This window comes from Pimephales promelas, chromosome 17 (genome assembly GCF_988280905.1).
Source record: "Pimephales promelas chromosome 17, fPimPro1.hap1.1, whole genome shotgun sequence".
NCBI lineage: Eukaryota > Metazoa > Chordata > Actinopteri > Cypriniformes > Leuciscidae > Pimephales > Pimephales promelas.
Window position 1 is genome coordinate 20,482,527 of NC_142785.1, and position 20,310 is coordinate 20,502,836.

The 20,310-nt window shown below is 38.0% G+C and overlaps 1 protein-coding gene across 2 annotated transcripts in view; it reads left to right on the plus strand.

Moving 5' to 3' along the window:
• Positions 1–4,068: 4,068 nt before the first annotated feature.
• Positions 4,069–20,310, plus strand: part of nrxn1a (neurexin 1a) — a 245,765-nt gene continuing 229,523 nt past the window's right edge. For both annotated transcript variants that reach the window (XM_089122111.1, XM_089122110.1), the window contains exon 1: positions 4,069–4,297. The gene's annotated coding sequence lies outside the window, so the exon portion shown is untranslated. The remainder of the gene's footprint in view (positions 4,298–20,310) is intronic.

Genomic DNA, 20,310 nt, shown 5'->3' on the forward strand with positions numbered 1-20,310 from the left:
TTGCCTACAAAAATGACTCGATTGGGACTACAGCTGGGTTTTAGACGTCACTAACCCACACATTTGCATCAATCCTTCCTCCAGGATTATGCAGAAAAGGGCATGACCATATTTCTGCGGCTCGTTGAGTTTGTTGTGTTCACGCAGCTGTCAGCTATTTTGTGTCTACGACAATCGCGTACAAACATTATGGACCTGAATTTTGTATAAGTACTAATGTTGTAAATTTATTTTTCATGTATATATGCTTTATGACGTTATTTTCAATTTGATCAAGACCGTAAACTAATGTCAACGCTGTTTGTGTTTACATTAGTAGCCAGTCAGTTGCTATTGTTGCCAGTCAGATGCTATTGTGTAAAACAAACGTGTATAAGTTAAAAAATGTAGCAAATTATCATTCAGAAACGTTTAGTAAGAGCCGTGTGTGGTGAGGTTCTGCTCGACTCGACTTTCTCGGTCTGATTCTGCCTCAAATTGATACTGCAGTTCGACTCAATTATTTACATCTGGACCGGAGCTCATGACATGCACGTTTTGCCCATAAAGGTAATGGGCGTTAACCTTCCGGACAACGTGAGCGACAGTTTAGCCAATCGCAACACACCGGCCCAAACTAACCAATCTGAGACCACTGCCTGTTTCTGAGGGAGTGGTTTCATAGACCCAGGAAGTCAACCGCTCGTTTCGAGGACAGAGGAGAGCGCGGCTGACAATAAAGGTGAAGTTTATGAAAAATAAGACTTTTTAAAAAAGAAAAACCACAAATACATGTTATATTGCACCCCATAAACACAATCATGCAAAGAAAAAAAGCAGTCAACCCCCCCTTTAAAAATAATCAAAATAATTTCATGTATAAGGGCGGGGACCGGGGGACATTGATAATTATTTTAATGTGCAAAACTGTTGCCAAATCATAGCAGTGAGTGTTTACTTCAAAGTCTTGAATGCGACATCATATCAAAATGCAGTGTTTCAAAGAGAGGGTCAAAAATAGACTATTGCTTCTAAATTATGACTATATTGCTTATTTATTACAAATTCAGTTCATGATCCCTGTTCAAAAATCTTACTGATCAGTAACTTTTATTATAGTCTATTTTATTAGTAGTGTGTAATAATATTAAGTAAATCTCAAAATTAATATCCATTCTTATATGTACTATACATTGGTGATGCCTAATTTGACTTTTACAGCATTTACTGTAAAATGCATGAATATAATTAAATTTGTATTCCTATACTATTTTTTCTAAATAAAAATACATTTTGAACATGGCATGAAAACAAAATATTGTTGCATTGTTACATTGATGCTGTAGATACAATAGCCCAGCATTTTAAGATGCATTTTCAGGGTATTTAGTGCGGTTCCTTGCACACATCAGTAGATTTATGGATGAACAAAAAAATACTCCATTTGGAATTTGTTTTTTTAGAAATGGAACTGTTCTTCAGTTTCCAAGCCTTCATGAGGTGTGGAATTTCCTCTGTGCGAATGTGTGAGTTTGACTGAAAGCCCACAGAACGCACACGGCTTAGGGATCCTGCACTGTCTCTGATTGATGGAGTGTGAGGTGGAGTAGCCTGTTCGGCCTGTTCCCATCTAACAGATTCATGAGTCAATCACACGGCCCCAAATAACTCTGGCCAGCAGCATTTCTGCAGGAAAAAAAAAAACGCCTGAAGGAGGTGACATCCTGCACTGGATGAAATAAACGCAGGCCTGCCCTGTAGACAGAAATCCCATGAGCCCTGTCGGAGCTGCCATTGTGCTCTTTTAAAGGTGAATTTAAAGCCTGACCTCAGGAACAGTAAAGGTTAAGTAGAATCCGCTGTGAGGCCATATACCATGTGTTGTGTATGTGTGTGAAGGTAAGATGCACAGTGTCATAACCACCCCTCCTCCTTCCACTCCCCTCTTTTAGCCTCCCATCCCATATGAAATACACTCAACCCTTCCTCCAGTAGGGGGAGGGAAAAAATCACACCACATCAATATCGAACGGAGAGAAGATTGTATTTTAAAATTCAATTTACTGAAGCTGAATGAGGTGAAAACGTGTCGGCAGGCTTTTGCTGACCCAATAAGAGGGTGGCAGCCTTGCTGGTGGAATGAGGTCATGCTCTGATGGGCGGGGCAGGGGGTGTGGCACTTGACCCAGTCCTGTGCATGATCCAGAGCACTACTGCTTGAAGGGCTTCTCTTATCGTATTATCATTAAGCACTCATATGAATTAGGAAAATAAGCTGAAAGGGAGACTCCACTTTTTTTTTTTTTGGAAATAGGCTCATTTTACAACTTCCCCAGAGTTAAACAGTTGGGTTTTAACGTTTTCAAATCCATTCAGCTGATTTTCTGATATTTAGAATAATATTAGTAACCAGACAGTTTCTGGTCTTAGTATATAGTGTATATATATATATATATATATATATATATATATATATAGTATATAGTATATATATATATATTTTTTTTTTTCCTACACTCTTAGAAGAAATGGTTCTATTTAGAACCAGAAATGGTTCCATCCCCCGCTTCATATATGGAACTCCAAAATGGTTCTATATAGAACCATTTTTTTTTTGGTAAAAGGTTCTATTGGCCAAGTATGGAACCCCAGGGTTCTATATAGAACCCAGAGGAACCCCTTTTTTAAGACTGTATAGAACCTTTTAGGGGTTCCAAATATGTAGGACTGATGGAACCTTTTAAGGTTCTATATAGAACCTTTTCTTCTAAGAGTGTACTATGGAAGTCAATGGGACCAGAAACTTTCTGGCTACTGATATTCTTCTGAATATCAGAAAATTGGCTGAATAGATTCGAAAATAGTAAAACTCAACTGTTTAACTTTGGGAAATTTCCCCAAAAAGTGGAGTATCCCTTTAAGTAATTATTTACTTACCTTATTTCCCACATGCTTTATTTTATTCAGTATTATGACAGTGAATGGTCAACTAGGGCTGTCAAGCTACAACAAAGCAGACAATGAAAGTATCATAATAGATTTAAAAAAAATGTTGAGAAGCATGATGTCTGTGACTATGATGAATTATTATTTTGAGTCAGATTCCGTTAATTCAGTTCACAAAACTAAATTATTGTCGTATGAGTTGGACCGAACCAGTTCTTAAATTCAACCCATAAATTCAAATGCAATGAACTGGATGCAGCACTTAATGGCTTGTTGGACTAAAGATGATCAGTGAATGACTACCTAAATGTCAGTCTTATTGACTTCTTTTGTGATACTTTTATTTTGCTTTTGTGGCAATGTTACTACAACCAACTATTATTATTATAATTTAAAATTTCTTATGTTAAATTAAAGGGTCATTTTACCTCTGGAAAGATGAATGTGTATTTCAAATGGGTAATTTATGTAGAAGAAATGTGAAATTGTTTTTGAATTTAGAGCTTTCTAGACTGAGAAAAGCCAGTCTAAAAGTATTTTTGGCTTATGTGGATGAAAGACAACAACTCCCTGAATGCACTTGCTTCGCTGCCCTAGGAGGACACGCCGTAGTTAAACAACAACACAGTTGTTAAACCACAGTCTAGGCTAATGTTACTAGTGTTAAAACATAAAACGGGTAAATGTAATTATTGTGATCAGGCTGAAACTGTTGAACATGTTTTAATAAAATGTGAAAATATGTAAAAGAAAGGTTCAACATTTATGAAGGAAGTAAGGAAATTGGGTGTTGAATATTTTAATATGGAAAGCATTTTGAAAGTACATAAAGATCAAGAGCTATCTAGTGCTATTATAAAATTTGTAAAAGCAATAGGAATAGGCTGGAGAACTTGAGTTAATTGAGTTAAAGTTATTTTTATTATTATTATTATTATTATTATTATTAATTTATTTGTATTTTATTTATTTATTTAATAATTTTTATTTACTCATTATATATATTTTTTAATTTTATTTTGTTAACTTTTAACATGTTAAATTAACCTCATTAACTTTTATTTCACACGCTTATTAGTGCTTCACACTCCAGTCCAGTTGGTGGCGGTAATGCACCGAAAGTTGCTTTGCCAACCGCCATAAAAAGCCATTAGAAGAAGAAGAAGAAGAAGAAGAAATGTTACTAGTGAGTCTCCATGATGAGTCTGTCCGAAAATGTGTTTCGAGATCGCCCATAATGTCCGGGATTCTACTTTTGCGTTCAACAGTCACCATTAATCATGTTTACTGTGGCGAGCAGGACGAGTGATGGCTGTGTGGAGAACGTCGCGAGGCCGGTGGCGTGATTACCGATGAGCGACACCTGTGAGACGTAAGTTACTGGTCTCGTATCTCTCACGGAGGAGCGGGAATTTTCTTAGCAATGTTAAAACGCACATCAACCTATCACTTTTTAAAGTGATAAATGTAAACGTAATGTAAAATTTTAAATGTAAACACTACATTCAGATTCACCTATCAGAATGAAGCTGTAACTTGCATGTAAACAATGCATTGCGACTTTATTAAGGAAATTGTGGTTCAGTGTTGTATAGAAAATATTGACAACATTTCACTACTAAAACTAAGAGATACATTTTCCTAATTTTGTAAAGGAAACTTGAGCAGTTTTGAGGCTTGAATCAATAAAAAGCAAGTATCAGAGTTCTGACTTGGCTAGGGAAACTCTAGTGTGCATTTGTTATTATTGGAGGCAGCCAACTTTGTCGTGTGGGGCTATGTCTACCGAGGTGGGCAATACACACAGTATCATAGAATTATGTTGAATTGCCATAAAGCAGTTTGTGTTTCTTGCTCGTTTTCGCTTGTGGGACGTTAGTCCACATGTAGTCTCAGCCTCAGACGTCACGCCCACGGAACGTTGGCTAAACATCTGATGCATATGGTACACTTACCTGGAAACACTTCAGGAATGTCGAAGTCGTCATCTGATTGGTTGAATTTTATCGGATTTCCGGAGGGCGCGAGTGTCGCAGAAAAACTGTTGTGTTTACATGTGTGACAATGAGCATTTATCAAGATCAGCTAAACGTAGGATTCTCAAAAGTATGCGAGGTTCACGGCATAGACTCTGTTGTGTCCTTTGCTGTAATTCATAATGCTACCTTTAGAGGCGCTGTGTGGTAAGAGGTTAGACAAGTGGGTAGAAGAAGAAGATGAGTTGAGTGTTAGTCATGTGAAGTTACGGTCAACACATGTGAAGTTAAGATGGAAATAAAAGAGCATCATTGAAGATATACATGTCGTGCTTACTACTCATCCAGAACTTAACAGACTCTTTAAGAGATGTCCAGGAGTTTTGTTTGAGGCACTTTGTGGAGACAAAAAAAGAGATATTTTAGCCTGTTTGCCGACGGGATTTGGGAAGAGTATTATTTTCCAAGCCTGGCCGACCCTTTGTCAGCATTTAGAAGGATTCCCAGCAGATCCAATTTTATTTTACTAGTTGTGTGTCCCCTCCTATCTATTATGGAAGATAAAGTGACTTACTGCTTGTTTTCTTCTACTTTTTTCTATGCTTGCTGACTGACTTGTTGCACGCCCGTCTGTTGTTGTGGGGACATTTCCACGCTCCGAAACTTGATGCTGAACGAAACTAACTGTAATTGGTTGTTTGACATGTCGGTCAAGCGGCCTTATGGGCGGGCCTTGGCCAAAGAAAGCTGCTCTGAATTCCAGACCTTTTGCCGTCAGTCTGAAGGTCTGCCTACGCGAGACTAGTCCCCATGTTGCAAGGTTGGTTTTCCACCTGGGAATGCTGGGGGGGGAGAAGTCACCATGCTCTCTAGAACAGGTTATGGGAATAATTTAGAGTATAAATGTTTTTTTTAAGTTGAAATAGTTGCCAAGTGCCCCTTTAAAATTATATCACTTAATATATTCCAATGGAGCTCGTGAGGGTTTTATTGTATGTTGAAATCTGCTGCATGAGAGGGGAGGATGACATGTTTGAGTGGGATTTATGAGGAGCGATGGAGGGTAACTTTGATCTCTCTCACACACTGAGACAGGTGTACCTCCCAACCAGACAGGTCCTGTCAACCACTATATCTGCCCTTTTCAGCATGCACACACACACGGGCTCATGGACGTGCTAATGGAGGGATCGGGATTCTAGGTACGAGGGTGTGGAGGACCACATTGGTCATCATTTCGCGACAGCATGAATCACAGCTTAGAAAAGGATGGCTAAAATAAAACTTAGCTTACTTCAGTAAGCTCACAGACACAACCACACACTCGGCAAAGACCCTTTCAAAATGTAGTGAGTGGCTGCGATTACTTTATGGTACATGGCTTGTGCCTGGGCTTGTATTTCTTTCATAGTAAGAAGCACGGATCCAATTGACACATGGCTGCAAATAAACACTGTATATTGTGACCTCTTGACTTCCTGTCCTGCTGCATTCAACGACCTGATAAATAAAAGATTTGATTTAGCTTTACTACTACTTCTGCTTAAAGGATTCGGCCCTCTGAATCACATTCCACTTCTGAAGGAGCTAAAAGCTGCCATAGCTGTGCCCGTAGGAGCCGGTAAGTAGGGTGGCAGTTTCCTAACATATTATTTATAGCCCTGTTTGCTCAGACTTTGCGTCCTGCACACGTGGAAAAAGAAAAAAAAGCCAGACTTGCTCCCAAAGTGCTCAGTGAATGTCAGAGACTAGCTTTGAATGTTAATTTTTCATATTCTTCACTGAGTCTATTGAGCTCCCTTGACTATTTTACTGATATGTTTTCTATTAAAGGCACAGTGCAATACTTAATTTTGACTGTAATTCAAGAGTGGGTTTGGGAATCCAATTTTAGCTTGTTTTTGTCGTCGATTTGTTGTCTATGATTCTTAGAAAACACATGGGTTTCTTTTATTGTTTTGTCACATCCAGAGAGAAATCAGCAGGAAGGTTAAATTCAATCTATCATGCGACTCACTTTGCTGTGGAGACTGTGAAGTGAAGGGACTTTCCTTTGTCTGTTAATTGCTAGTGCACGTATGTCAGGATTTAGACTATTCCTGTCACTACTACAAAGAGGAACTGCATCAGGTACTTCTTTTGAGTGTTGGAGCTGAGAATGATTTCAAGCTCTGAATAATATGCAAACACAAACCTCAATATCATATGAGTTGAAAGGAAACGATGCTTTAACATCAATGTGGCAGATTAGGAACATAAAGCCTGGCAGGATTTTGACAATTCAAAAAAAAAAAAAAAAAAAAAAAAAAAAAAACTAGTCTAGCCGATATGACTCCAAGGATGCGTTTAGTTGTATTTCAACCTTCTAAATGTTCAGACAGGTTTAAATTTCAAATTTTACCATATTTTTGATTTGATTATAAATTGTTATCAGCATAACAATTTGAGATAAAAGATTGACACATATTTGGATGTCTTTCTTTTGTTTTGAACATGAACTTCATAAAGTTAATGTTCATGTGACTAATGCCACACATTTGCTTATTAATTAGGCTAGTTAGTAACACACAAATAATTCAGAATCTGAAATATCTCTTTTTACATAAAAGGGTTTTCCAAAATTTCCTAAATCCTAAGATTTGTTTTGAATTCAAGTTTAAATTAGATGTTAAATAACAGGTGTTCAATGTGGTCTCAGATTTGGAGCTCACTGTAACCTACCTTGCAAATAATAGTGTTCAGACTCTCAACCAGTTCTTAAGGTTTTTTTTTTTTAAATGCAAATCCTCTTTTGAAATTCCTTCAATTCACAACCTGAATATCTAGTAATTTCTCAGATTGAGAATTTGTATTTTGATGATTTGCTGGTTGTTTGTAAGTTGTGTACATTTAAAGCTTTTGCAACACAAAGACATATAAAGCGCACACATCTGTATTTCTGTTATGTTAATGTATCTAACATGAAATTATGTTAAATCAATTTAAATTGTTTAAAAAACAAACCATCAAAATTATTTATTTTGATTTTATTATTTATTTAGTGCTCCATCACTTCAAGTTGCCCTTTGTATAGATTAAGTTTTATTCAAGGCTGGGAGTCAGCTCAGTCACAACAACAGACAGACTTCCTGAAAAGAAGATAACACACTCGTATACTGCATATTTGCTCATTCAGAAAAACACTGAGACAGAATCAAGTGACATTAACATAAATTGTTCATGTGTCGTGCAAATAATTTGACATTCAACACATAATCCATAAATGACTTTCTTACATTTTCTTTGTTTACACTCATATCATCTTGACAGTTGTCTGCCCAATTATTCACTATAGTTTATACAATTTAAATCATGTGAGATTTGATTGACATTTATGTTAATTTTACCTTCCTGCAAAAAGCCTGTAAAGAAGTTACCCTCAACCCTCTCAGGCACGGAACATTTCAACTACTGATTTCAACAGAAGCTTTGTTTTTTTAATCATAACATTGGTACCGAGAAAAACAAAATGGGAACTGAGCAAAATATAATGGAAGTATAATCATTAAAACTTCTCGGTTACGTATGTAACTCTCGTTCCCCGAGTAGGGAACGGAGACGTTCCGTCGGATGACGATGAATGGGGTTTTGCTTAGAGAGCCTATCGACTTCGAGTATTACAAAAGGAACCAATAGCAAAGAAATGCCATGGGTCTGCAGAATTTCCATAGCGTATCTTCACTTTACCTCGTAAGGAGGACGCCGGCAATATGCAGATATGTTTCTTCGCTGAGGAGCCAAGACTGAACTCGGCTGTTCCAACGGTACAGCGGAAATGGCAGGAAGACGGAACGTAACGTTACATACGTAACCGAGACGTTCCCTTTCGTTGTCACTCCGAGTTCCGTCGGATGACGACGAATGGGGTTACCAGTCTAATCACGCCACCTTCACAGCTGTCTTCCAGTGCCCTGCGTAAATATGAGACTGGCACGGACGAAGGACTCCTATTTATGGTGCGTTCTATTATTCATCCGTCTCTGAGATCCGAGTCGGACGACAGATGGTGCCTAGCAACACGCCCCCTTTCCTCAGTTTTCTCCTCTCGGACGTCGGACAACCGTGAGGACACCGAGCAAGAATTCCATTTCGGAATTCAAGATGGCTGCGCCCTGTGTGACTTGTGAGTATATTCATACTTATAAGTATTCATACTCACAGAGAGACATGAGAGACATGTTTTCATTGTTTTTGAACCGCTTTGGTATTTTAAATGACTATTATAATCACTCGTATTACTGCGTCCCCTGTAGGTATGGGAGTCGGTTGTTGTGAGTGCAATTACTAATGTTGCTAGCGTTGCTAACATGAAATAAAGTGAACATTTTCAAGTTCAAATGGCTGCGTTTTGATATGGTGTAGTCATAATTTTTTTTTCAAATGTAAGTGCCTGGTACTCGGCCAGTGCTACCGTTACAACAGCTTTCCGGGTGACGTCCATTTTTTTTTTTCCGACTCGGACGCGCAAAACATAATAGAACGCTTGAAATGTGGACGTGAAGTCAGATCCGAGGTCCGAGTCGGTTCTTTGGCTATATTAGGACGCACCATTAGCACAGGAATACCAAGGTACACTGGGGAGCATATCCCATAGTTTAGAGGAAATATGAAATTACTGCCAACCCAGAAGGGGGGGGGGACTTAAGAAAACACATATGACCCGAAGGAAGCATATGGAGAAACACTGGGGTGTCCAGGAATTTTTTCTACCCCCAGGGTGGCAAGGTGGCTTGCCAAGACACATGTTCAGAGAGACGTACAGTGGAATACACATGTGGGGGTCGCTCAGAGGAGGGACCATGCACAGGCAAGGCACCTAGCCAACGCGCAGGCAATAGACACAGGCATCGGTGTCAGCAGTGCTGGAGCAACTCAGGGCTTACGGGGCTCTCCTGAGGAGAATATTGCACGTATCCAGTTTGTGGAGTAGAATGGTGAGCAAGCGAAGACACCTGAGCGGGTCCTAGTACTGGCTGGTTGAAGCGAGTACATTGAGGACACAGGCTCCACCCGGAGATTGTAGAATCTGGCAAATGTGTTGGGTGTCGCCCAGCCTGCAGCCCTGCAGATGTCTGTTAACGAGGCACCATGCACTAGAGCCCAAGAGGATGCCACACTTCAGGTGGAGTGGGCAGTCACACCAAGTAGGCATGGATGACCTTGCTGCTGGTATGCCAAAGCCATGGCGTCCACTATTCAGTGGGACAAACAAAGAGCTGGTCTGAGGTCCTGAAACACTGCAGCCTGTCTACGTAGGCACGAAGAGCACATACTGGACAGAGCAGTGCCTCCTCTGGGGGAAGCGCTTGCAGGTTCACCACCTGGTCCCAGAAGGGAGTGGCAGGAACCTTGGGCACATATCCAGGCCAGGGTCTCAGGATCACATGAGAGTAGGCCGGCCCGAATTCCAGGCACGTTTCGTCAACGGAGAATGCCCGCAGGTCCCATACCCTCTTGATGGAGGCCAATGCAACCAGGAGCGCTGTCTTCATTGACAGGAACTTAAGCTCCACTAATTGCAAAGGCTCAAATGGAGAACTCTGCAGGGCAGTTAGAACGACTGAGATGTCTCAAGAGGGATCGAGTGGAGGCAAGGAGGATTTAGTCTCCTCGCTCCTCTCAGGAACCTGACGATCAGGTAGTGCTTCCCCACAGACTTACCTTCGATTGGGTCATGGTGTGCAGCAATAGCGGCAACATAGACTTTGAGGGTGGAGGGAGACAGCCTTCACTCCAATCCATCTTTAAGGAAGCTATATCATATCTCATAGCTATCTCACTTTGCATGTAACGAGTCTATATAATATATTAGTTTCACCTTTTAAGCTGAATTACTCAAATAAATGAACTTTTGGACAATATTCAAATTTTTCGAGTTTCACCATATTCTTTTCAAAGTCATAAAACCATATTCGACAATATATAAAATCAAAATAATCTTTAGAGTAATTTTATGAATAAAGGTGGAAAATTAAAAACATGTTGTAAAACAAAACTTAAGTTGTCATCTTAAATTCCAATGTAGTGAAACAATTGTAGGCAGGGGGTGCTCCTGCACCCTCAACACCCCTAGTTCCCGCTGCCATTTCTGGAAGTGTATGCTGCTCCACAACTCACATTTGAAGTCATACAAAGACAAGCCAAACCAAATTAACCATTTGGAACAACAAATCTTAAACAGTGTATCTAACTAGCTAGCTAACATTCTAATTCCCTTCCAAATCAATTTTGCAGTTTACAGAGTCCATATTGGACATATCTTTTCCCATCCAAGTCTGCACCCAAATGTGCTTTGCCCATTTCTTTTCTGAATTGGAACAAGTAGTAACTACAGCAACCGCAGCCAATGCCCATATACCCATGTTTGTTTACATCTAAGTGGCGTGTCATCTAACAGGATGATATGTGTTTCCCTCAGAGATTTTTGTAATTAGGAATGACTTGCCAGTTGGGTTGTGTGATCCTATAATTTTTTAATCATCTGATCAACTTTTACACTGCATAAAACCGAAGTCTGCAGAGGATATCTCAGGCCAAGCCAAGACACAAGTAATTGTAAAAAAAGTTTTTCCCAAATGAAATCTAAAGTCTAGAATGTGTCAAATTCAAGTCCTTGAGGCTATGTCTCACTGATTATTGAGTGTGTCTCGAAGAGTAACTGTTATGGTGGACACTAAGCACCTGTACCACAGGTAGAATTAACCCAAACCTGGGTTAAAAAGGAGCAACCGATTATCAGGTTTATCCTACAAATAAAACCTACAAGCTAGGGGTCCGTCATAACAAACCTTAGTCAATCCGTTTAATACAGCACTGTTTTTTGACCATGTTTGTTCCGTAATGTAGGTTTGCTGAGTTGTAAAATGAAAAACTGGCAGGGACAAGCATGTTTAATATACTTCTTTGCTACGTGACTGTTACTGTTTCTATTTTTATTCTTTTGCTTTTTGAAAGACATGGCCATTAAAATGATTAAATATTCATAAGCGAGCAATCAACAAATTTGGAATGTATTTTTAGTCCATTTATGCATGATACTTATGATATATTATCATGATGATAATGTTCATGCCTTAATTTTGTAAATGCTAAATGCATAACATAAAGATATTAACTGAAATGCCAACTAATTATTTCACCCAATATGTTGGATATAAATAGAAATCACCCATCTCTAAAATGATTGTTAATTGTTATAATGATACTAATTTAAAATCTAGTGGCAATTGGAGACACCTTTGTGTGCATCCTTATCAGCCAGATATCATATTGTGAGGTGTATGTGCTGTTTGATTCACAATAAATGTCTCCAATGAATTTATTGTTTTGAATGATTCATTCAAACAAATTCATGAACCAGCCTTGCTCTTGCTCATGAGTTTGAATCAGGCTCATTCAGTCAGGGAATAGATCTTTCAGTCATTCATGAGTTCACAAATGTCTCCCTCACTGAACAGTGAATCAATTTTCTATTATGTCAAATTCAAAGTGAAGTAGGAACAGTTTTTGTAATAAATTATATATATGTAGGCTATATATTAAAAGCAATTTTTAAATTTAAACCTAAATGTTTTATTTTGGGAGCCAGTGGGTTCCTAGTCTTTTTTTTCTGCAAGCATACTTGAGCATTTGGGGAATTTAAGTCTATTTAGTCACAGCCCTTCTCGGGTTATACAGTTCTGCGGTTTCTCAAAAATCTAAAGGCTGTTTTATTTGGCCATGCATTGACTCTGGTCAGCACACATAATGTTTTGAAATTTTTACTCAGCTTTGATTTCAAAAGGATAAACTGTTATAGACGTCGTCAATACCGTACCTTCAGCGAGGGCAACGATTCTCAAAACCACCTGCAGTTTTAAAGCTGATAGAGTGGACATAACCCACTGAATATTAAATTAAACCAAACTCAATTTTATTGACATGACTGTTGTGCTTTTTACCATGTTAAGATAAATATATGCTGATTGATGTGCATGGCATATATTTATTTCCACCTCAGTTTTTCACCTCCCTGTTTCTCTCACTTTGTGGCACAGCAGAACAGCTGTCTCACAGAACTGTTCATTTATTCAAGTTTTTTTCCCCCGGAATTTGGAAATTCCCAGGCTGTTAATTAAAAACCATGAAAGAGAACACAGTACAACGTGCTACGTCTGCCAGCCTGCTGTCCCCAGCAGCCCCAGCAGGAATTCATTCTCTCTCTCTCTCTCTCTCTCTCTCTCTGATGGAAGAGCAAAGAGCAAAATTACAGCACACAGTCTGAGCCTAAGCCTTTATCTTACTTGAAACTAAACGACAGAACACCAGTGACGTATTAATTTTATTCGTTTATGTTTAATAAACAACATAGTCTATATGCGATTAATCTTGAGATGTCAAAACGAAGATCATGCCATCATTTGTAATACCCGGGTAAAAGCTTTCATATGTATTTTTCAAAGCTTTATAAAATTATACATGTATATTTTTATATTTTAAAATATGTTTATATTATATTAATTTATGGTATTACAAATATGGACAAAGAAAATAATAATTGAAGTAATAACTAGCATGATATGTACTAGGTCTGTGAGCAACTCTTTTTGAAGCGGCCCCTTTAAATAAAAAGGAGATGTGTCATAGCCCACCCGCTCTCCCGGTCGCTGAGTTCACACTCGGTTCAAATCCACCCCGTTCGGCCATTTTTGTAGTTTGATTAGAGTTGTATGATTATATACTATAGCTTCAATGAACAATTTTATTTACACGATAACAAAATGTCAGCAACGACTTGTCCATCTAGCGATTTGAAAAAGACGACGACGAACCTGCAGAACAATGTCTTCATGTGGATGCAGTGGTATGTAACTGTATTGTGTTATAAGTGAAAGTCAACTATTTCTCTTGTTAAAACAAGCACACTGACAAGATAAATGACTACGGTCTAATCTTGCCACTAAAAATCTGTATTGATAATATGATACCTTTAGAAAAGCATCCGAAAACACAGCAGCTAAATGACCATTGATTAAACTCAAGAACAATAATACTGCAGACGTGTAACATTACTTCAAAACAAAAACAAAGAAAGACAAAGGTACTGCCAAATCATGACCACCATGTGTTTTAAGAAAGTAAAGTACTTTATTTTTATTAACGATATTTACAGCTTATCGAAATGCTCTGTTCATCATCTCCAAAGATACTGTAGAAGGAATTTACCCCTTATTCAGACGAAGGCGATCGGCAAACCCTTCTTTATACTGGCGAGATCAGGTTGTTGGCGATTTCAGGTTGTTGAAGTGGGGATCCTTGAAGTGCTTCAGGTCACTACGCAACAACCGAACATTTTGACTTGCCCTCTTGTAGCTTCTGCTTCATTGAGCTTGGACTACAAAATCGGAGCGAGAAATAATAATGGCGGATTGCTCGAAGTGTTGGGACGGTAGTCAATGTCCTTATTTGTCAGTTCCGCTGCAAATACTGTGACGTAATTGTTCAAAAAACGTCATAGGGAACAGAAAAAATCTGAACAGGTTGAAAAATATGACCAAAACAGAATATAAAGATATAAACGCACCTGAAGAGAGTAATTTAACCTTTTCTGTTCTTATAAACACTCCAAATGTACAACAAATGATATGCAAAATGAACTCCAAATATACAACAAACAATCTCCTGAACTCCAAACTGAATGTCAGAATGGGAAAGAAAGGTGATTTAAGCGAGTGTGACATGGTTGTTGGTGCCAGACGGGACATTCTGAGTATTTCACGATCTCCTCAGTTACTGGGATTTTCACACACAACCATTTCTAGTGTTTACATAGAATGGTGTGAAAAGGGAAAAACATTCAGTATGCGGCTGTGGGTGAAAATGCCTTGTTGACGCTAGAGGTCAGAGGAGAATGGGCCGACTGATTCAAGCTGAAGAAGAGCAACTTTGACTGAAATAACCACTCGTTACAACCGAGGTATGCAGCAAAGCATTTGTGAAGCCACAACACGCATAACCTTGAGGCGGGTGGGCTACAACAGCAGAAGGCCCCACCGGGTACCACTCATCTCCACAAGAAATAGGAAAAAGAGGCTACATTTTGCAAGAGCTCACCAAAATTGGACAGTTGAAGACTGGAAGAATGTCGCCTGGTCTGATGAGCCTCCATTTCTGTTGAGACATTTAGATGGTCAGAATTTGAGCATTTAAAGAGCTTGAGCATTTAAAGCTGCAGACGACAAAACTGCGCTTAGAATAAACAGAACGTTTTCATCCACTGGTATGGATGCTAATATAATATCGTTATAGTTTTATAGTTGTTGTTCTTGGTGTGAACAGTCCGTACGTCACCATCATAATACTGATTTGTATAATTGTAACCCTTTTCATTGATCTCTCTTTTGGAAATGGTCTTTGTTTTGCTCTGTATGGAAAAGAATGCACACCAAGGCCAAGCAGATTCAACCACACAAATATGACTCCTGTCAGTGCACACACACAATCCGCAAGCAGTTGTGGTTACCTCATATATTAAAACAGAATAAGTGCAAGTCCATTTTAAGCGCTAATAAGATGACTCCTTGAGCACCAATATTATTTTCATTAGTGATTATATTATGTAATACTTCTCAATAGATTGAATATAAGCCTCAGCTGACTGTGAGCAGTCGGGATCTTTCAATTTGCCTTCAAGGCTTTTGCAATCCCATTATTTGGAAATGTAAAGAGCTTTCTGGTGTAGCTCATTATTTTAAGTGTAATGTATTTGACTGTCACACTGTCTGTATGCAGTATGATGACATAGTTATTAATGGTTATGTAACCTTTCTGACTGTGTGATTTATTAGCATCTGCACCCTGACTGAGCTTCACTGACATTATAACAACAAGATTTAGAGATCAAATAATTTATTTAATATTATAATCAATCTTAATAGATCTGCAGTGACTTGTTTGTGCAGGGCAATCAAATACCTGTCAACACACAATAGATAATAAACATTCAAACATTCATTAACCCTCATGCTCTGCTAAGATTGACTGTATTTATATTTGAGGTTTCAGAGAACGCCAATACTGGTCATGTAACTTTTAGGAAATATGACCACTATCCAATTTACTAACATTATGTTTGTCAAAACATGACCCAAAACATGAGTCACATGTTTCAGGAAGAATGTCTTAATGTTATTAAAAAATAAATAAATAAAATATATATATATATGCATTATTTACTTGCCCTCATGAGTCATTTTCATCTCCGGGTTAATTATAAAAGAAAAAACCTGCACAATGCTTAATCTGCTTCCATGAATATTTAATATACTGCAATATTTTAACCAAACAATGTTTTTGTTATTGGCAATAAGAACAACAAATATGAAAGGATTTTATATTCACATAGTAAACACTCACGTGATTAAAGACAGAGGCATTCATCAACGAACTAATTATCCAAAAAGCAAAAAGAAAACATCAAACAATTATTGAAAACTTTGCAATATTAACGTTTAATGGGATTTGAGTTGATAAAGTAATGTGCAGGATTTTTCATTTCTTTGATTGTGACTCTTTTTGACCTATTACCTTCCCAAGTTTGATACATTTCTCAAAATATATTTTTACATGTTTCGCAGAAGAATGAAATGAGGGTGAGAAAATGATGAAAGATTTTTTTTTGTAACAAATTTTCAAAAGATAAAAGACCTGAAGTATCATTTGTTACCTTTTTAAGGGTTTTGAGACCCCAAACAGGAGGTATATCTTTAATATTATTTCAAAAGAATATAGAAAATTATGATTATGTCTGGTTTTTCTCAATGCTTTGATATCAATATCACCTAATGGAGGTCCTTCTAAAAGCTTAGCATGCTAACACATACAAAAAGAAATCTATGTTTGCTTTTAATCTTCATGCTGTGAAATATGTCTCAGAATGACAGTAAAATAAATACTGGAGATCTGAGTCATATCTTGAGCCGTTGACAAGGACTTGTTGCGGTTTGTCACAACTCAGACCTTTAAAGAAAAAATAGAATGACATCAAAAGCTGTGATTCAGTTTTCTCCTCCTCCTTTCTGAAACACCAGCGCAGAGCAAATTATGCTCATATTCAAAGTGACCTTTTGATGGAGATTAACATGGCATACCTCCTCAGCTAATTCAGTTAGTCATTCTGACACACCATTGATCATCAGGGAGAACTGAGCTATTGAGACGTTGTCACGGCTGTGGCGTGCATAGCAAACATCATAGAGCAGGTTCTCTCCGATGGGAAAGAAAAGAGGGAAAAAGGGAGGGCGGCAATGCTTAACGTTGAAGTAAGGGAGCGAAAACGCTCAAAATGGCTTCCCTTTGACAACTTAATTCGCTCTGTCAAAGACCTGTAAAATATCGCCTTATCCTCGTTCTGAGTTTGCTTAGTAAATACGCCTGCTACGTCTCATGTGCCCATATATTAATGTCCGTGTCTCTTCACTATCTAGTTTGTACGGTGTGGCTGAATACTAGTGAATTAGCAACATTTTGAGGGTGCAAACGTTGTTAATACATCACAAGTCATGGCTATTGTCAGCGGTGAAATTTCTCACTTCCTCTCATTGCGTGCATGTGTCAGCGGTTCAATCTCTGCAGCACACAGAAGCAGCGGTGGATGTGCGGCAGGGCCAGCAAAATAGAGGCTTTATCTTCTCTCCCACTCTCCCTCACCCACACTTCCCCCTTTCTTTTTTTTCTTGCGCTGTCAGCTCTATTAAATCTGTGTGAAAGTGCGTGGAGAAGGAAATGCACGTTTATCTTTACAAATTACGGTCTTTGCATTAAGCATTTCATCTTCTGATGAATTATCTCCAAAGCGAACTGCTGCCTTTGCTAATTTTTATTTTTTATTTTTGCTCTGCAATTTGCACGAGAGTAATGCTAGCTCAATTAAATCCCTTTCAGCCTGTCACTGGTCATGATTACGGTACATAAAAAGGGAAAATAAAAAATAGACATGTGTCTGTGTCTAGCCACTCAAACAGTAGTCAATCTGTAGAGCAGAGTATTCGCTGAGTAAAAAAGTGTCTTGATGTATCTTTTTTCATCTTTATTTTTAAATGTAATCTATTTTTTTATGTGCTGTTTTTTTCCCCTTCTTTTGTTGCCACTGTTAGTGACTAAAATAATGTGTGACTGAAAGTAGGAGCAGTGTTGAGAATAACAACTAAAACAGCGGTTCTCAACCAGGGGCCCGGGGCCCACTAGGGGACCTCAGCATCCTTTCAACGGGGCCTCAATTATTTTTCACTATAAAGCTATTTTAAATTTTAATTCAGCCCCTCAACAATGTTTCATTGTTGTTGTTGTTATTTTTTAACATTTCACGGAAAACCTGGATGTTTGAGGTAGCACAGCTGAATTTTAAAGCTTATTTATAGACCTGGAAAAATCATGTCAGTTAATATAAATTTATGACTCCATGGGAATTCTTTGATTGATTTACCTTTAGTTATGCCAAGCTTTAAAATATTTTATCGGGTAAAAATTGTGAATAAACAAAAACAACTACCTTATTCCTAATCCTCATCCGGTGAATCAAATATTAGAATATTGTTGTGTATCATGGGGGGCCTTAGTATTGAGAACCAATTTAAAGGGATAGTTCACCCAAATTCGTTAATAAAAATGCTTTGTACCGGTAAGTCAATGGGGCCGGGCCTATGGTTACTTACATTTTTCAAGTGTCTTCTTTTGTGTTCAGCAGAAGATAGAAATTCATACAGGTTTGGAACAACTTGAGAGTGAGTACATGATGACAGAATTTAATTTTTTTGGTGAACTATCCCTTTAACTAGAAGTTTGATACTAAATTAACAACATTTTTTTCTGCAATGGCAGTTTTCAAAATAGCCAAAAAAGTTTCCAACAGCTAACAGTGTCACATCACACATTGTCACGTTTTGGGTGTTTAGGCTTGTTTGAGATGTGCCTTGCCTCATCTGAAATGTAGTCAAGAGTAGGCGGCTGCAGTGAGGGGAGGAGTTAAGAAAGCGCAGGCACAGATCTCTCTTCTCGCAGTGGATCAGACACCTGTGAGATCAGAGACTGATATTGCGTGATCCATGGGATTCACGCCCGTGCACGGTGTTGCTAGTAAACTGCATGTTATTTAAGTTCTGCTGCTTTCATATGAAAATAAATATAATGAAGACACCCAAAGTACTTGTTATATAATTACATTCAAAATAGGGTAAATACTGGTAAAGTGGGACAATGGGTAAAGTGGGACAGTTAAGCTTAATCATTTCTATCTTTACATGGATATGTTTTTATTACTAAAAATCATCACCGAGCTCATCATTAGCAAGTATGTGATATATATTTAAAAAAAAATGTGGCTATGACATCACTTCCAGTGTGTGGCACATCATACATCATATTTAACAACCTTGCAGTGAACTGTGATGGTAAGTAAAATGACAGCACTCTGAGGTAAATAATGTTGAAAAACTCATCATTTGTAATTGTTATATATGTTGTTATAGGATGTAATGGAGAATCAGAATTTTTAAAAATCACATTCATATTAATCTTCATTTTTTAACACTAGCATATTGTTAAACTGGGACAGGGTATTGTTGGCAAACTGGGACAGCCATTCGAGTCATTCTAATGGAGGAATTGAGTTACCCTTTTTATATGTCCCTCATAAATTTATTTAGTTAGCTAGATATTTCCACAAAGACTGACTTTTGTATGAGATGGCAAAATTGTACAAAAACATTCGACCTAAATATCGAACCTAACCATGATTGTAACTGATAATACCATAGATATAATAATTCAGGTGTGTTTTCAAACTGTGGGGTATGCGGTGTAATGCTGGGCGATATGACAATCCATAGAGATTTTTCTATAGTTTATCTGTATGCAAATATATCACAGGACTGCTTAAACACGATAGAGCAGCAAAGAAATATGGGTGAATAAGAAGAAAGAGCGGGACGTGCGGGACACCCCTTTTGTACCATTTTGTACAATTAATACCCTATAATTTCCTGATGTGTGAATTATTATTTATTTTTGTTGTAATTGTTTGTTAAGTGTTGATTAAGCAATATAACTGAACATAAAAAAGATCTTTCTCCCAAATTAATTTTCTATACTTTTTGTTTGTAGCCAGCAGAGTAGCTAACTACAGTTTTAAATGGGTAGCTTAATTGTGACTCAACTTTTTGAATTTATGAGTAGCTTGTACCTTAACAAACTTGAGTTTTGAAAACGCTGGATAGGAGACAATCTTTATGAATAGGAAGTGAGACTGAAGCACAATGGCACAGCAGCCCCTCGCCCAGGTTGGCAGACAGACAAAGAGTAAGTGACGCAGAAAGAGAGAGTGTGAGACAGAAGC